Source organism: Chinchilla lanigera, unplaced genomic scaffold (genome assembly GCF_000276665.1).
Source record: "Chinchilla lanigera isolate Chin_1 unplaced genomic scaffold, ChiLan1.0 scaffold00049, whole genome shotgun sequence".
Lineage (NCBI taxonomy): Eukaryota > Metazoa > Chordata > Mammalia > Rodentia > Chinchillidae > Chinchilla > Chinchilla lanigera.
The window spans coordinates 1,032,067-1,041,055 of record NW_004955450.1 but is presented as its reverse complement, the minus strand read 5'-3'; positions in this window follow the sequence as shown (position 1 = coordinate 1,041,055).

Below are 8,989 nucleotides of genomic sequence, written 5' to 3'. Positions count from 1 at the left end.
ACAGACAAAAGTCGTGGTTCCCTCTCCTGCCCAGCCATAGGCAAGTGGGTGTGTGAAGGGGTCCGTGGGAGCTGGCATTGGTAGTGTGGGTTCAAACCCCAGCTCTACCATGCTACTCATCAGTTTTCTCCACTGTGAGACAGGGCAGTGATGGCCTGTGAGGATGCAGGAGAGAATTCACAGTGACACAGTTCACATCTGGTACTGGCCTCGTCCATATGGCCTCGTCCACGTGACCTTGTCCATGTGGCTGCCTCTGCACCCTCCTGAAGGATGAGGTTCCAAGACCCTGCCTGTCTCTGGAGCCCTGGCAGGCAGGTGTGGAGTGGCTTTGCCTTTTTTCACAAATGAATCTGCGAGGAGCAGAAGGGAGCAAGACTTGCTCTGGAACTGCCAAGGGAAAGGTGAAGCCACGGGGCGAGTGCCTCCTCCTGTGTGTTCCCAGGCCCCGCAGGCACTCACCACTCAAGCTCGCCCCAGAGTAGTGTTGGGACTCAGTCAAGGGGAAGCCAGAAACACAGCAGTTGCAGGATGAGCTGGGCCCTGCAGGGTTGGAGAATGGATTGCCAATCAGTCCAAGAAGCCGGGACATGTCCAGCTGTTACCAGCCTGTGGATTCCTGTGTACTCTGTCAGAAGAGACAAGCAGGTGCTCCTTGGCACATGAACAAGGCTTTGACTCTGGGGCTCCAGCATGGGAAATGGTGTGAGAGAGACAGGAGCACCAGGATGATCCTTGAGACAAAGATTTGTAGCTTTATGGCTCTTCCCATCACCCCTCTTCAGGGATACCTGGCAACAACACGTGGGTCATCATGATCTTGTTTCTTGGCTCCAGCTTCTTGGTGTCTCCTGCTAACCATAGTCTCTGTGGGCCGAGCCAGCTTCCCAGCCTTCTGTCTCCAGGTTATTCCCTCAAACTCCTGATTTTCCAGTCAACCCCGTAGGACTGAGGGCCAGCCCATCTGTCTCACACAGAGTTGGGTGTCAGCTCCTGGCGAGGTCGCTGGGTGGCTGCATCCCCAAGCTCCATGCCTATGGATGTTGCTGGGCACAGGGGGACAAGAGCAGTGGTGAGGCAGAGTCAGGACAGGCTGGACCGCTCCCCACTCGTCTACCACTTCCATAGACAGCCATGGCTGCCCCTTTCCTCTGCCTTCCAAATCTCACGTAAATTCCTCTTGTGGCCAACGCTTTCTCTGCAGCTCCTCTGCAGCATCGGAAGGGACTTGAAGTCCAGGGTGAGGGTGAAGCCCAGAATTTTGGTCAGACAGGCTTGAGCAAGGCCTCAGCCACAGGACAGAGGCAGATGATGCTGGAGACCAGGATGTCAATACCTCACTCTACAGACAGACAAGCCAGGTCCTGGCCCCTGCTGCTGATTGTCGCAGATGCCAGGCTGCCACCCGTCCTCTCTGGCCAGCACAGCTGAGGCCTGGCATCTCCTGCTGCCAAGGCAGAGCCCCAGGCCAGGGCTGCAGCTGGGACAACTGAGGACAGGCCAGAGCAGGGAGGATGTGGGCCATCTTCACAGCCACCGTCCCCCTGGGCATAGTCACCGCAGGGCAATCCTTTAAAAAATGTTCGATTACAAATTATTTCAAATGTGTATAAATCCATAAGAAATTGCATCCTAAACCCGTGGGCACTGCTCTCCTGAAATATCAGAGCCTGTGTTCAGTCACACTTGCTTCAGCTCTTTTCTCATTTTATGAAGTGAAGCATTTTAGATACAAATAAAACTCTCAGAAGCTCCCCCAGGCTCATTCCTCTCCCATCCCCAGAGATGACCGGTGCTCAGAATTTAGAATGCTCTTCTGTGTTTTTGTCCTGTTTGTTTTGTTTTGTTTCATGGTACTTGGTAATGGACACAGGGTCTTCACACAGCTACACCCCCAGCCCCCTTTTTGTTTTTTATTTTGAGAGAGGGTCTTGCTAAAGTGCCCAAGTTGGCCTTGAACTTGCAAGCCTCCTGCCTCAGCCTCCCAGAGTTCTGGGATTAGAGGTGTTCACAACCAAACCAGCTTCTGGGGAGACTTTTATAGTCATGCTATATATTTAGGTATCTTTAAGCTTGGCTTTCAAGGTTAGCTATATACACTCCCTGTCTCGTAGGCCCCCAGAAGGAGGGCTTCCGGCACACAGGGAGCCACGGGCCGGGAGCGCCGGTCTTCCCGCTGGCTAGCTTCCTGCCTTGTAGGCCCCCCGGAGGGAGGGCCCCCAGCGCACGGGGAGCCATGTGGCGGCGAGCGCTGTTGCGCACCGGCCGTTAGGCAGACCGCTGGCGCTCAATTGAGATCTATCATGACACAGAGAAACAGTGACACAATTGGCCCACCATGCACCGACTGCAGATGCCCACCCATGGACGTGTGTGAATTATTCAAACTTTGAACAACCCCTGGGAATACATGCCATACAACGGGCCACTCTTGCTCCTGCCATTGAGAACCAGAAAGGTCCAGAGCCAGCGGAGGAGGAGCTGCTGAACAAGGACTTGGAGAACATGAGAATGCAGACTAAGCCCACAGAGTCACAGGTCCTGTGGACTGGGGTCACGAGAGCCGCTCGGAAGCTGTATACCAGGAGGACCTTGCACAATACCTGCAGAGACTCATTGGAAGCCATTCTTCCCCTGACAGTACAGGCTGTGGTGGAGCTCCGGAGAAATCTGCAGCAGGATTCCTTCTGCCTGTGCTGTGGTTGTGGGGTCCAAGAGGCACACTTATATCCATTACCAACTGGTTGTGGGGTCCCAATGCGATGGAAGGCTGGAGAGAAAACACTACAAAAAATGGCTTTTGCCCCAGATGACTCACTTGATTTTTGACAACCCTTAGGCTGTAACTACTTGTTAGATCCTTCTTGTGTATCTCTGTCTTCCTGAGAAACCACTTTGAAGATACCACCATGTATTACAGCAATCATTGATATTTTCCTACTAATCTATCCATAACTCTGTAATGTTTGTATTGTTCCTATCCTATTTCATAAATGGATCCATGTTTATTATTATGTGTTTCCTACAATAACCATTGAGAATTATTGAATGATGATTCAGTAGGTCACTCATGTATAGTTCTATTTATATTCTTTAGAAGCCACTTTGAAGATACCTAAGTATAGTACAACTATTGATAATTTCCTACCTCTTTTGTCTGTAACTCACTATCATTTGTCTATTTGTTTTCCTGAGAAACTATCTTGTAGATAACAATATGTAAAACAATAACCACTGATAATTTAATACCACTTTGTCTGTAATTTGGTAAGCCCCCCCTATTATTATGTTATCCTTCTTTTACTCTTTAAAATAAAAAAAAATTTAAAAAAAATAAAATAAAAAGGTTATCTATATACATGTTCAAATAATATATATATATAATATACATGTATATGAGTTGTGTATACTTTTATGCTTTCCACTGCTTTTAGGATTTATTTGTGTTAATACCTATGACTCTAGATCAAAGATCACAAAAACTTTTGAATCAAAAGCTAGTAAATAGTAAGTAGTAAATAGCTTAGGCTTTTAGGTCATAGACAGTCTCTGTTGCATATTTTTTCCATTTGCTTTGATTGTTTTTGGAATGTTTTGTTTTGTTTTGTTCCAGCTCTTTAATAATGTAAGAAACACTCCTCATGACTCCTTGGCTGTACAAAAGCAGTTCCTGGGCTGGGTTTGGGGATGGGCAGGAGTCTGCCAGCTTACTGACTGTGCGAATGTCCCATCGATCATTCCTCCGTGTTCCTATCAGTGGACATTTAAATTGTGTCCAAGTTGTCCCTGCTCCCCACCAGCGACTCCGGACATCACTGTGTGTGAGTCCTTCAGGCTGCACTCCCAGGGGCAGAAAGGCTGGCCCCAGGCAGGAGCAGCTGTGATTTCACAACACTGCACCAGCTTTCTGTCCACAATGGGGGTGGTAAGGACGGGCAACTTATATCCGCAGCAGCTGCTTCCAAGAGCCGTGTTCCTCCACATCCTCACCAGCAGGTGCTGTTGCAGGACTTTAGGGGTGAAATACATGAAATAGTATCTCCTTGTCTTTTCTTTTTGCACCCCTGGTTCCTGATCATTGCCAGCTTTGCAGTCCATTCAAGTCTCTTCTTCTGTAAATTATATGTTCATATCATTTCCCCACTTTTCTTCTTGGTTGGTTGATTTTTAAAATATTAATATTTATAGGAATTCTTTAAATACTCTGCATGGGTATCCTTTGTTGAATATATGAATTGCAAATTTTCTCCTAATCTGGTCTCTCTTTAAACTTTATGGGATGTCTGGTTGAATGGTAGTTTTAAGTATGGAATCAAAGCTTAAACAGAAGTCAAATCTGTTACCATTTTTCTTTAGAGCATCGGTGCACACAGAATGTATATATCCCTACAAAATCCATAGGCTGAATACTAACCTGCAGTATGCTGGTGTAAGGAAGCTCATGAGGCTTGTGGAGGGATTATGTGGAGAGGGGTGGGGCTCTTGTGATGGGATGAGGGTCGTGATAGAAGGCATGCAGGAGAGTCTTGTCCCCTCTCTCTGCTGCCCAGTGGTAAGGATTCAAACAGGAGGAGGCCCAGCACCAAAAGCCAACCAGGCTGCAGCCTGACCTCAAACTTGGAGGCTCCAGAGCTATGAGAAATATTTGTTGTTTAAGTCACCAGGTTACAGCATCCCCAGATGCAGACACCACACTGTTCATCATGATACCCTCCCAGATTTTCTTCTGAAAGTTTGAAATTTTTTGTTTTCACAACTAGATCGTTCATGGACTTGGATTTCATTCTCGGTGTGATGTGACCTAGGCATTTGATTGTGTTTGTCTTCCATAGGGATTGTCAGTTACCCAGACACCATTTATAGATTGCCCTACCCTTCCCCAATGATCTTCATGGCAATTTCCATCTCATTTCAGGTTCCCACATCACGGATCTCTTCCTGGTTTCTTATTTTCTTCCAGTGGTCTGTTTGTCCATCCCCTTGATATCATTTCAATCTCTGAATTTCTGGGTCATTATATCTAAAACTTTTAATAAGTTCCATACCCTACCAGTCTTATGTCATTCTTGTTCTTATTTTTTTTTTTTCCCCAGGATAGGGTTTTGCTATGCAGTTCTGGGTGGGCTTGAACTCATTTTGTAGCCTGACTGGCCTCAAACTCACAGCAATCCTCCTGCCTCAGCCTCCCGAGTGCTGGGATTACAGGCATGTGCCACCACATCCAGCTTCTTGTTCTTTAAAAATGTATTTATTTTGGGTTTCTGTAGAAGCAGACCTTGAGACAAGGATTTAGGTACAAGCATATCCTCCCTTTTTCTTTCTTTCTTTCTTTCTTTCTTTCTTTCTTTCTTTCTTTCTTTCTTTCTTTCTTTCTTTCTTTCTTTTTTCTGTTTCTTTCCTTTCTTCCTTCCTCCATCCCTGCCTCCCTTCCTTTCTTCCTTGTGGGAGTTGGTGGTGTTGGTGGTCCCCGGGAGAAAACGGTGAGAGGATTTAGAGAATAAAGACAAGAGACGATAGATAGCCAGGGTCGGGTGGAGTTACCTCTTGCCTGATGAGCAAGGGGACTGACTCCAACAGTAGAGGCGTCTATTTTATACACTTGCAAAGTAGTATCATGAGAGATAATATTGCCTAGTGACTACCGACTGTAATTGTCCAAGCAGGTTACCTTTTTCAGTACTGAGATATCTTGGCTGCCTGAGGCACTCTGGATCTGTCCGCCCTCATACATATGACCAACAACCAACTCCAGCGGCTCCCAACACTCCTTTCCTTCCTTCCTCTCCTTTTTTATTTTTTCTTTGGTGGGGAGCAAACCCAAGGCTTCTTGCCCACTAAGTACATGTACTACCACTGAACTATACTCCCAGCCCTAGTCTATTCTTGATCCCTTGATCTCTACATTGATTTTAGAATCAGCTTGTCACATTCCATGTAAAAATGGGAATTTGTGTGGGAATTGAACTGAATTCATAAACTATTTTGGTGAGAGATATTTATTTTATTTTGCCCTCTTATTTATAATATGTACAGCATGTATTTCCACCTAGTTAATCCTTTTAAGTCCCTGAGTAGTTTTTATTTATTTATTTATTTATTTTTTGTCTTTTTAAGACAAGGTCTCGCTATGCATTTCAGGCTGGCCTTGAGCTCACTTTGTAGCCCCAGCTGGTCTCGAACTCCCAACGATCCTCCTGCCTCAGCCTCCCAAGTGCTGGAATTATAGGCGTGTGCCACCATGCCTGGCCCTGAGTAGTTTTTATATTTGCTGTAGTTCACCTGTGTTGTTCTAACAAAATACCTGAGACTGACAAATATATAAACAGAAACATGTTTTTTAAAGTTCTGGAAGCTCAGAGTTCCCAGACTCAGCCACCAGCAGGGCTGTGTCTTGGGGGGAACCAGGCATCTCCATCCTGCTTTGCTGGAGGGGACAAAGGCAGTGTCTTCACAGCTGGAAAGGGTGGAGGGAACAGACTCCTTCCCAGCCATGTGTGTATAGGGTGCTAATGTCAGTGGCCTTGCCCCTTAGTATTATCACATTGGCCTCCAAGTTCCAGCGCATGAAACTGGGGGACGCAGTCACACCATAGCAATGTCATTCTGGAAAGGTCTGGTGTATCTTTTGCTAAATATATTCTCAGATCTTTGTGACGCTTGTGAACAGAATCTTTTTTTGTCCATTGAATTTTAAAGTTTCCCATCGCTGATGAATACAAATGGTAATTCTTGTTTTAAAAGTTGATCTTAAATTCTTTAACCTTGCTTCCTTTTTTACCAGTCCTAATACTTTGTTGGATTATTACTCTTTAGATTTTCTACAAGCATGTTGCAAATATGAGCACTTTTCCTTTGCAATTCTTAACTTTTATTTTCCCTTCTAGTATAGGTGGAGTGATACACATTCCTGATGTTAAGCAGCTTGTGATCTAAAAGAAAATGACAATTTTCCTTGGTTTAACTTACACATGCCTGGATCCTCCAGTGCAATGTTGAATAGAAACGGTGATAGATAACCTTGCCTAGGGATATCACTGCCAGGTCTACTAGGTTAAGGAAGCTAGGCTAGCAATGGTTTTCACTGAGTTGATATTTAAGTGTTAAGGAGGTATACTGCATGAATGAATGATCTGATGTTGACTCACTTGTACATTCTTGGGATAAAACCTACTCTGCAATTATGCATTGCTATGTGTGTCCACTGCTATATATTCAACTGATCATCATTCCATTTAGAATTTCAGAATCTATGTTCATAGTAATAGCTACCATTTAGGTTTTATAGGACCAAGGCCCTATTAAAGTGCTTCCCATTAAGTATTTCACTTCAACCCCGGAGACTTACTATGAAGGTTATTTTCCCCTCTTAAAAATGAACAAATGAAGACACAGAAAAGTCAAGTCACTCTCTGAAGGCCACAGAGAAGGTAGATATGGACACCAGAATCGAGTCCAGACTCCTGGCTCTGGAAGCCATGCAGTAACCACTGCTTTACACCCCCTCCTGATGTTAAAGACCCAGAAGGCAGATTGGTGTATGATGTGCTTTTTTTGCATATCTGTGTTCCAGCTAAACACCAAGTTTATACTTTCCTCAATAAGTAACTAGTACCTCTTTCTTCTTTTATTTAAAAAAAAATTGTCAACCTTCTACAGAAACATTTCATCTGCAGTGAATTCACTTATTATTTTATTGGTTATCTTTCTTCGATTGTTTCACATGTTTTCAAATCTCAATTTGTAGTACTTTTTTCTTTCTTTTCTTTTCTTTTCTTTTCTTTTTTTTTGTCTTTTTGAGACAGAGTTTCATAATGCAGTTCAGGCTGGTCTTGAACACACTTGCCTTGAACACATTTTGTAGTCCAGGTTGGCCTTGAACTCATAGCAATCCTCCTGCCTCAGCCTCCCAAGTGCTAGGATTCCAGGCGTGTACCATCATGCCCAGCCTTGCTCCTTTATTTCAATTTTACAGAAAAACTGCTAGTATCATAAAACAGCTTATTCCCCCTGTGTCATTTGGAAGTATATTCACAACACAATGTGCTCCTATCACCTCTGAATATGTTAGTGTACATTACTTGGAGTCAAAGATATTCTCTTAGAGAGCCAAAATAAACACTTCAACCTCAGGGAGATAACACTGATATCTCAAGTCCTCTAGCCCTGTTAAGTTTGCCAGTTGTCCCCAAATGTCCCAAAAGGATCCCTTCAGAATCACATGGCACATTTATTGTGATATCTCTTTGGCCTCTTTCAGTCTGGAAGAGTTCTTGAGTATTTCTGCAGTTTTCATAACCTTGACATTAAAAGAAAAAACAAAACAACCAGTTATTTTGTAGAAAATCTCTTTTTTTGGGTTTGTCTGGCATACCCTCATGACAGGACCGAAGCCGTACGTCTTTGACAGAAATATCACAGAAGTGGCTCTGCATCTTTCCTTCCCCATCCTGTCAGGTGGTCCCCAATTTCTACTGCCCTCATTTCTGGTGATGTTACTTTCCTCACTTGATTAAGGTGGTATACTAGTTTCCTGTTATTTCTGGAACAAATTACCACAAATGTAATGGCTTGAAACAACTTTAATTTTAAAAAAAATCAAACCATCTGAGATCATAAATCGAAAATCAGTCTTACAGAGCTAAAATTCAAGACTTTTAGCAGGGCTGGCTCCCTTTGGGAGCACTCCAGGTGACAGTTCACTCCTTACTCTTTCAGCTCTTCCCTAGTCATGTTTCTCATTGCTGAGACACAATGCCTGACACCCACAATTGACAGGAGGAGAAGTATGTTCCGGCTCATGCTTTAGTCTGAGCTCAGCTGACTCCAAAGAAGGAAAAGCATAGCAGAGGGGCCTGGGGGAGGAGAACTGCTTTCATCATGGCAGACAGGAAGCAGAGAGAAATAGGAGGGTGGTCGGGGGAGGGGGGAGACAGTCTCTTCTGCCGGACCCCAGCTCTAACAGCAAGTCAGCTGTAGTCACCTTCCAAAA